Source organism: Sceloporus occidentalis, unplaced genomic scaffold (genome assembly GCF_023333645.1).
Source record: "Sceloporus occidentalis isolate IW3139 unplaced genomic scaffold, rSceOcc1.0.p SCAF_1, whole genome shotgun sequence".
Lineage (NCBI taxonomy): Eukaryota > Metazoa > Chordata > Lepidosauria > Squamata > Phrynosomatidae > Sceloporus > Sceloporus occidentalis.
This window is the reverse complement of record NW_028316981.1, coordinates 214,161,309-214,171,563: the sequence shown is the minus strand read 5'-3', so window position 1 is coordinate 214,171,563 and position 10,255 is coordinate 214,161,309. Positions and strand designations below refer to the sequence as shown.

The 10,255-nt window shown below is 41.2% G+C and overlaps 1 pseudogene; it reads left to right on the top strand.

Moving 5' to 3' along the window:
• Nucleotides 1–8,989: 8,989 nt before the first annotated feature.
• Nucleotides 8,990–9,597, top strand: LOC149323364 (speedy protein 1-B pseudogene; annotated as a pseudogene).
• The last annotated feature ends 658 nt before the right edge of the window (nt 9,598–10,255 follow it).

Sequence of the window (10,255 nt, the reverse complement as noted above, 5' to 3'; positions counted from 1 at the left end):
GCTGAAACAGTAGCATAGAACTGGTCTCTGCTTGGAAAGCATATAGGGTTCCTAGCCAAGAAGCTACCAGCTGTTGTTGGATGTTACTCAAAAGGCCAGGGTCCCAGAGGGTTTGTTGTTGATATGAACTGCCTTTGGGTCAATTTTGACCCCTGGGGACCCTGTGGATGAGACATCTCCAAGACTCCCTTTCCTCCATTGTTCTGTTTAGTTCCTGCAAATTCATACCCGTGATCTCCCTAATAAGAGTCCATCCATCTAGCATGCAGTCTTCTTTTTTCTGCTTCCCTCCACCTTTCCTACCAATGAGTTGTGACTTCTCATGATATGTCCAAAGTACGACAGCCTCAGTTTTGTCATTTTGGCTTCCGGAGAGATTTCTAGCTTGATCTGCTCTAGCACCCATTTGTTTGTCTTTTGGCTGTCCATGGAATCCTCTTCTCCATCTTTTTTCTTAACTGTCCTGCTCTCACATTCATACATGGTAATAGGGACAGCAATGGCTTGTACGATTCTAACTTTCGTGTTCAGTTGTATATCTTTGCATTTTAGAATCTTTTTTAGTTCTTTCATAACTGCCCTCCTCAAATCTTCTTCTGATTTCATGACTGCAGTCCCTGTTTCTACCAGTGTTTGATCCCAGGTATGAGAAGTGTTTTACTACTTCTGTTTCTTCATTGTCTAGGTTGACTAGTACCCCCAGAGAATACCCACAACCAATATTTAACAGGGAGATTTCAATAGCTCAAGTAAAGCTGCTGAGAGGGCTTTGGGCAGTTAAAAGTGGGGATCAAGACTGTGTATATCACTTTCAAGAAACAGAATTCCAGAATGCAAGGTCCAAATGTAGTTTTATTTGTAGATCAAAGGGAATTACCAATCATGCAAAAACACTCACTTGCATATACATACAAGAACTAACGATATAAAAGGTGGTAGCAGATAGTGACTTTCAGGACTGCAAATGGAGATACTGTACCGATTCCAGAAGCAGAGGTTTGAATCTGGGGGTTCTGTGAAATGAATTGGTTCAGCAGTTGCTGAGGAGTCAGCTGGGATACTGACAGAGAATCTGTCTGAACTCAATTGAGACTGAACTGGAGGTGCCTGAGCAGGCCTATTTATAGGGCAAATATTTATAGGGCAAAGCGTATCCCAGGCAGATTTTGGAATTAAAATGAAGTTTCCAGGAGGGAAGAATGAGAAAAGAACACAATCAGTGCAAATACCTCTAGGCAAAGGAGAAGTGTACTTGGGTTTTTGTTAATTTGTAAGTACAGGTTCTATCATCCAGCATCACTTCTATCAATGAAGGGATTATGTAGATTCAGATCTTGATCGATCTAACCTGGCTATGTGCTTTTAGCTTTCCTCCATGCTGAGCCAATTAAATCTCCTTATATCATGGCTAGTCTCCTGCACTGGGGGAGGGGGTGACCTCTCAGCTACATGCTTAAAAGATCCCTTTTGTTATCAATTTGATATTAGAAAAAAGGAGGGGTGCAGAGAGCCAGACCTTGGGTTAATATGGACTTCAACTCCCAGAAACCCTGACTTTGAACATGTTGATCAGGGCTTCTAAGAGTTGAAATCCAACAATGCCTGGGTGGAGAATCACTGATATAGACAACCCACTGTCCACAAGCTCAATTGAAGGGCAGGAAAACACATGTTGGTTTTGAAACAGATCCAATAGAACAGATCCAACTGTCACACAGTTCAGGAAACCGTGTATTATTTATCTCTCTTAGGAGTCAATTAATTGACTGAATTTGCACAAAATTGTATTATAATATTCTCAAAGATGCCAGACAGTTTCCCAATGCAAGTTCTCTTATTTATTTATTTGTTTGTTTGTTTGTTTGCTACAGTTCTTGGACTGTCCCAACTAGAGGGATCTTTGTCTTTGTGTGTAGAGGATTCTGGGAACTGTAGTAAAAAATGTAGATTCAGTGTGGCATAGACATATATTGAACTACAACTCTGGATACCAAGGTTCAATTCTCCACTTGGCCATTAAACCCACTGGGTGACTTTGGGCAAGTCATACTCTCTCAGCCTCAGAAGATGGCAATATCAAACCTCTGACGAAATCTTGCCAAGAAAACTCCATGACAGGTTTGTGTTAGAGTTGGCATAAGTCAGAAAAAACACACAACAACAACAGTAAAAAACAAAAATAACACATCCAAGCTCTGGGTTTGTTTTGTTTTCTGAGTGGAGGGAGTGATCAGTATGGCAATATGATACCAGAGCACTTAGCTCCATCAAATATCAGAACTACACTCCACTAGTGTAGAAATGGTAAACCCCTTAAGAACTAGTTGAAAGAAATACTGGTATCCAATTCCTAGCCTTGTCTACGTTTGGGTGAATCATTATGTCTTTAGATATGGCCCTGTGAATACCATTATTAGCTGTTACTATGGCTTGTTGAGTAATTAATAGACCTAAATGAATTGCTCCAAAAGCTATTAGTCATTCTTCATTGAGAGACAATAATTAAGGGTTCATGGGAACTAGACAGTGAGTTTATTTGTGGTACATAAATGCCTAATGAGGCTGATTTGTGAACCGAAGGTAGAAATTGATTTATTTGACAGGCATACCTCAGTTGCTTACGTCTCAGCCTCCTCCTCTTTTAAAAAACTGCTGTTGGTAGGAATCCAATTAAACCCAAAGGAACTTTCAGTAGCAGAACAATCTCAAAATAAGAGCTTTGTTCTTAAGCAACACTGCCATACGAAAACTGTGCCCTAGTTTCAAAACATTACCAAATCATGTCCCTTGGCAAAGCTTCTGAATGGATGCAGATACTGCTAGCAGAGTAAAAGTCACAGTGACATGGCTGAACCTGTGACTGAGAGCATACTTGTATGGCTTGGATGAAAAGATGAGAAACATTGGACTTCAGGCCTTTCTGGCTTAGATCTTTTAACTCTTCAGCTGATTCCTAGCTTTAATCTTATAAATACACCCTGTTTAGCATTTATCAAAAAGTCTTTTTCTCTTTGTCCATGGTCAATCATGGGATTGTAGAAAGATGCTGGGAATTCCTTTTAAGGACTTCGTCAAAGAAAAATCTCATGTATGTCTAGTCTGCAGTAATATCCATTGAGTTCAATGGGATATACAAGTGTGTATCTGTGGCACAGTGGTTTGAGTGTTAGATGATGACTCTGGAGAACAGGATTCCTGCTTGGCCGTGGAACCACTGGGTGACTGCACAAGTTACACTCTCTCAGCCTTGGGGGAAGGCAATGACAAACCTCCTCTGAACAAATCTTGCCAAGAAACCCCAATGATAGGTTTGCTTTAGTGTTGCCATTAGTCGGAAGCAACTTGAAGGCATACAACAACAACTATCTCACTGCAAACTCAGGCCCAAATGAAGAAGCTGGATACTTTTTGTAAATGTTTTAATGTGTTATGGAATCTGCCTTGGGTCCCAGCCTGGGAGAAAGGTGGCATATAAATAAAACAAATAAATAAGTAAATAAAAACTACTGTGCTTCAAGTCTCATTATGTACAATGGTATAGCAAAATGGTGTCCCTTATATAAAATAGCAAAAATCAAGGTTTGCGTTATGGAATATATATATATATTAAATATTTCCAATCTGTGGATAATTTAATCCATGGATAAAGAATCCATAGATATAGAGGACTGACTCCATATACAGAGAGAGGGGCAAGAGTCTGCATTCAGTCTATCCTATGCACATTTACTTAGGAGTAACACTGGAGCTTGCATAGAGGAGACTTCTAAGTATGCAGCATGATATAGTTGTTTGAATGTGGGAGTACAACTCTGGAGACCAGGGTTTGTCCCCAACCTAGCCACGAAACCCACTGGGTGACCTTGGGCAAGTCACATGCTCTCAGCTTCAGGGGATGGAAATGGTTCTTTGCCCCTAACCCCAGCGAATATGGAGTCCACTATACTTGATTTTTTCTATTTAGTTGTACAGTAAGAGTTCTTTACTGATTCATTTCTTGATTCTTCGATCTTCGGGTTGATTTAAGAGCCTAAGAACAATGACGCTGGATTAAACTGAGGAACTATCTAGTACACCATTCTTTGCACACAGTGGCCAGTTGTCTATGGGAAGCCCACTAACAAGAAATGGGTGTAATGGCGCTAAATATTTTATACTCTCCAGCAACTGATATAAAGAGGCATATGGTCTCTGATCCTGATGATAAAGGTTAGAAAAAGAAAAGGACAACTGAGGTTAGGATTTGGTGCAAAATATCAGACCATAGAAATATTTCTAAAACTTTGTGTGTTTGTGTGTGTGTGTGTGTGTGTATTAAAAAAAAACTTTCAAATGCACCATGCAATAAAACAATAGATAGAATGTACAATAAAAAGAACCAAAGTTCTGTAGTGAGACCTCAATCTTTTAAGATGCAAAGGTCTTTTTGAGGGCAAATAACTGATATGAATGCAATCTCAAATGGTGCAAGGGTCTTTCAGAAGACAAACGACTCTAGCAAATGACTTGATAGGGAAGAATGAAGTCTGCTGGCTTCTGTCAATGACAGTCCACCACTATTTACAGACAAATGCATTTCGAGAGCAAGTCTTCATCAGTGGCTGGAGAATTTTCTAGAACTTCCTTATCACAAAGGAATCGATCAATATAAAGAGTAATTCACAGATAGTCTAGAGGGATGAAAACCAGGGAAGATTTTAACGAAGATAAGTGCATCAGACAAATACGGTTGAGCACATAATAAAATACAGTGGTCCCTTCACATTTGCAGGGGTTAGGGGTGAAAGACTCCCATGAATGTGGAAAAACCACAAATAAAAAAAATACCAGGCCTCTCTTTCTTTTCTCTGCTTAAAGGTCACCAAAAATACAGTAGCAACAACAACTACTACTTTCATGCTTTAATTGTTTGGTACTGCAACCACCACCTAGTCCAGGAAGTATTAACTTGCATCTCCATGCAATTTGCAGGATCTCTGCAATTGTGGAGGCTATATGTTTGTCACTGAATCTAATCTTTTGCTAGATGACAACACCGAGGGAGGCTAAAATCAATGCTTGGAGGAGTGCCAAATCCAAATCCATTTAAATTGATATCTGTGAGAGGGTATGTTGGGTAACTGGCTCTCAGGATGCGTTTATATCCTGGGAACGCTCCTGGTGTTTGGGAACAATGTGGAATCTATATTTACACACAGCTCTTTCCTGATCAGTCAGATAGTTTCTATCATTAACCTCTAACTAGGCATGAATATTTTTTTTTAAAAAAAGCAACATTTAACATTCGGAGTATATATTGCATAATTTCAAAATACTTCACATGATCTGGCGGTAAGAGATCAGCTTTTGTTGTTGATAACTGTTGAGTTGATCTCAACTCATGGCGACTCTATGGATTAGACATCACCAAGAACCTCTGTCCTCCACTGGTCTGCTTAATTTCTGCAACCCCATAAAACCCGTGACCTCCTTAATAGAATCCATCTAGCATCCTTTCTTCCCTCCACCTTTCCCAGCATTATTGTCTTTTTCAATGAATCCTTCCTTCTCATGGTGTGTCCGAAGTACAACAGCCTTAGTTTTGTCATCTTGGCTTCCAGGGAAGTTTCCTGGTCTAGGACCCATTTTTGTCCTTTTGGCTGTCCATAGGATCCTCGGCACTCTTCTCCAGCACCACATCTCAAATGAATGGATTTTCTTCCTATCTTCTTTAACTGTTCAGCTCTCACATCCAGCCATGGAAATAGAGAATATGGTGGCATTCTAACTTTTGTGCTCAGTTGTATAGCTTACATTTTAGATTCTTTTCTAGTTCTTTCATAGCCACCCTCCCAATTCTTAATCTTCTTCTGATTTCCTGACTTGCAGTCCGCATTTCTATCAATGTTTAATCCCAGGAATGGGAATTCTTTTACTATTTCTATTTCTACATTGTCTAGGTTGAGCTTGTGTAGGCCCTCGGTGGTCATTATTTTGTTTTCTTTATGTTCATCATTAAGCCTGCCTTTGCACTTTCTTCTTTGATCTTCCTTAGTAGTTGTTCCAAGTCTGTGAGGTTTTCTGCTAGTAGTATGGTGTCATCTGCATATTTTAGATTGTTGATATTCCTTCCACCTATTTTCACTCCTTGTTCTTCTGTGTCCAAGCCTGCTCTTATTATAATACATTCTGCACACAAGTTAAACAGATAGGGTGAAAGGATACAGCCTTGTCTGACCCCTTTGCCAATAAGCCAGCTAATTAATTTATGACTTAAGGAACATTTGGACTGAAGACTTCTCAATTCACAGCTTTCAGCCTATGCTCTATTATTTCCTAAACTATTGAAATGCAATGCAATACATACCCTTTTGCCCATTAAAAATGGGAATTACACAAATGAGAAATATGAACAGGAGTAAGGCCACAAATTACACTAGCTGGTAGGCACTAGCTCTTAAAAACCACCAGGTAGTTCTTGTACCTAAAAAGATCCTAAAGAGCAAACACATACAACTGAGCATGAAAGTTAGAATGGTAGAAGCCATTGTGTTCTCTGTTACCATGTATGGATGTGAGAGCTGGACAATGAAGGAAATAGACTGGAAGAAAATAAATGCATTTGGGATGTGGTGCAGGAGGGTACCGTGGATGTGCAAAAAGACAAACAAATGGGTTCTTGAAAATATCAAGCCTGAAGGCCAAGTTGAGGCTGATGTATTTTGGCCACATCATGAGAAGGCACGACTCACTGGAAAAGACAACAATGCTAGGAAAGGTAGAGGGAAGTAGAGAGAGGAAGGCCACATGCTAGACAGATGGACTCTATTAAGCAGATCACGGGTTTTATGGGGTTGCAGGAATTAAGCAGAGCAGTGGAGGACAGAGGGTCTTGGAGATGTCTCATCCATAGGGTTGCCATGAGTCGAGATGGACTCAGAGGCAGTTAACAACAAGAACAACAATATTCTAGTACCAGTTTCAGAGGCAACTGACCATCAGGGCTGTCAAGAGTGGTTTGGGGATCTGGTGATTTTTTTTTAAGGGGATGCTGTTCACCAGTAGCAGATCCATGTGCCTGAGGGGTCAATGGTGGGTGACTGCAGGGTGGGCAGTCAGCTAAGAACCTTTGGGCTGAGCAGAAATGAGGACCAGCTATGTGTGAAGGGAAGTTTCCAAAGAAGAAGGTCTCCTATCCCCCTCCCTGACTTCGTGTGGGCCAGAAAGGGTCTCTGAAGCCCAGAGGGCCTCCTAGTGGGTGTACCTCCATCATTCCCAGTAGCAAGGAAGGTAGGCAGGGAACAAACTCATCTGGAACACAGCCAGGTCCCAGGGGCTCCTTCTGGATTGCTGCACCTTGGTAATTCATATGGGTTCCTTCCCTCCTGCTAACCATCAGTGCTAACAGCAAGGAATCAGGCTATGCAAAAGAGAATCATTTAAGGGTGACACCATAGTACAATAGGCCCTCCACATTTGCTGGGGCTAGCAGCACAGGACCGCATGAAAGTGGAAAAAATGCAACTAAAAACACTATTTTTTCCCACTTGACTAGGACTCTCTAGGTCATCCAGTGCATCTCTGTGGTCAACATCTGGTGGAAAGTGACCACAGAGTCATACTGGAGGGTCTACAAATGTTTAGAGAAGTGTTTTTTTTCCTCCACTCTATGGTCAATCTCTGAAAGAATCACACTGAAAGATCTAGAGATTTTTAGAGATAACATATTAATCAAATCCACACAAGTCAAAGTCACAAATATGGAGGGCTGAGTGTATTCCCATTACAATATATATATTGTGCAATAAATACTATCCAATTACTGTGCCTATATATATATATCTCCTTGAGTAGCTGAAGTTCTCTAAGCACAGTAATTGGATGGTATTTATTGTGCTGCCTCTGAACAGGGAATCCATCTAATTAAATTCAAGCCACTGGTGGGTCTTTGTTAGACATGAATGTTTGCCTCCTTACTCCAAGTGGTAACTTTAATTGGGTTTTGGTGTTTTATAGCCTTCAACCTACCACTAGGAAATGAGAGCAATAAAAGAGGACCATAAAACATTCAACAAGCTGCTAAGAATCAGGATCTGGTGTGTTCCTTCCCCTCCCCTAGGACAACTTTTTGGCAGTCAGAACACAGCTGTCTCAGAGAAATCCTGAGAAAGAAATCCCTCACCCTTTTTGCACACAGCTTTCCTGGGCTATGAGATGAACAGACCCAAGCATAAAGAAGGAAAGCATCTGCTCATGTGTGGGTCAACTGATGCTTTCTCCTCCTCAGGCCAAAACCCCCCACATGATTGGTATTTTACCTGTAGGGGTGGTGACGTGGTTCCTGGGTCCTGTTCCTTCAGCAGTAGTTTAAATCCCTGCTTAGCCATGGAAAGCCACTGAGTGACTTTGGGCAAGTCACACTCTCTCAGTCTCAGAGGGAGGCAAAGTCAAAACCCTGCCAAGAAAACCCTGTGATAGGTTCATCTTAGGGTCACCATAAGCCATAAATGACTTGAAGGCACACAACAAACACCAAGTGTCAAAAGTGGCATAATGCTTGAGAGTGGCATTACTTTTTGGAGTGTGTAATGAGTAATATTACCTAATTATTTGGATTTGCTTTAAAATAGGACATTAAGAAGCATTTGAGCAGAATTTTAAAACTTTGATGCATTTTTTAAAATAAATCCTGATTCCTTTCTCCTCTGCCAAAAAAAAAGTAGCCAAAAGAAAAAAGGAGTAACAGAATGTTTAATGCAACAAATTACTTTTTAAAGTCCAACTTAAGATGGTAATTGTTGCAAATTAATTCTGAGGAGTTTTGCAAGAAGTTGCACAATTAATTAATGAAAGGTGGCCCACATGCTCCTCTGAGAGGCGAAGTCTACTGGAAAGGTAACTTTTAAGCTTCTGCTGTCACCACTTGAAAAGGTAAAGTTAGAGATAACAAGAATGCTTAACATCTCTGCCGCGGTCACCAGAAGGGAGCACAAGGTGGTGGTGTCACAACATGCATGATGTTCGGGTACCTAGCAGTGGCAAACAACAAGGCCCCAGGGGAGACCTTTTCCTGACAGCCCTGACAATTTCACAACAGCCATTCTTTCTTCTGCACAGACAAGAGCAAGAGGCTTTCTTCGGCCTCCTGGAGGATGGCTTCATGCAAGATACATCTCAGTACAAGACACATCTCAATGAATGTATGTTACAGAATCTCAGATACATATCTTATAGCTATTACTATGATGTACTTCAAATGTGCTGGCTTGACTATAAGAGAATACACATGGATTAATCTCTTTGTAGCTCTGGGCCTAGCAAATGACATGGAAGAAGATCCAGAAGACTAAATATGAGATCTTCCCCTGGGCACTTGGGGACAAATGGAGAAAGTTAATCCCAGAATTCTTGAAAATGTGGGATGGTTTTGGGGCTAAAATGAAGTACAGAGTATTTGTTAGCTGGCAATGCTGTGATAAGAGATTGTTGAGGAAACCATCTCTCTGGGCTTGGTCCAATGAACAAGGAATCCACCACAGTGTAAAATGGCTTGAAGAATGAAAATGACTTGTTCCCTAAGGACCTGGTGTAATGCCCCCAATCTGCCTTCTCTGTTAATTTGATCTAGAAGATCCTGAAATAACTTCTTCAACCAGTGATATTCCCACCAGTGACCTAATAATAATAATAATAATAATAATAATAATAATAATAATTTGTTTTATTTATATACCGCTATTCCAAAGATCATAGCGGTGAACAGCAAGTAAGCTAATTTGCCCCCAACAGTCTGGGTACTCATTTTACCGACCTCAGAAGGATGCAAGCCTGAGTCAAGCTTGGGCCCTTTTGCTGGTCTTGAACTTGCAACCTTGTGGTTTTGAGTGAATGGCTGCAGTACAGGCATTTAACCACTGCGCCACCAGGGCTCCAGGGACCTACTGCTTTCTTCACCACTGAACCAGAATTAATTAAATGTAACTGTCCAAGTTCTGGCTGAAGGCTTTACTGATGAGAAACGTTTTTGTTTTTCCAGGAAAACACCATCAAAGTGGATGAGCCTTTCTTGGTGGAGCTCTTCAGTTCCACTGTGCATAGGCTTGCCATATCCCACCTGGAGGCGGGGCTTTCCCAGTTTGGGGCAGGTCCACACGGTCCTGCCCCCGCCCCCAGGATTCCCCCCCAGCGAGGCCCTGGAGGGGGCTGTGCGCCACCCTCTCCACCTCCCTGCGTGGCGTAGCTTAGAGAGCAGGTCTTCAGGACACCTGCAACTCAG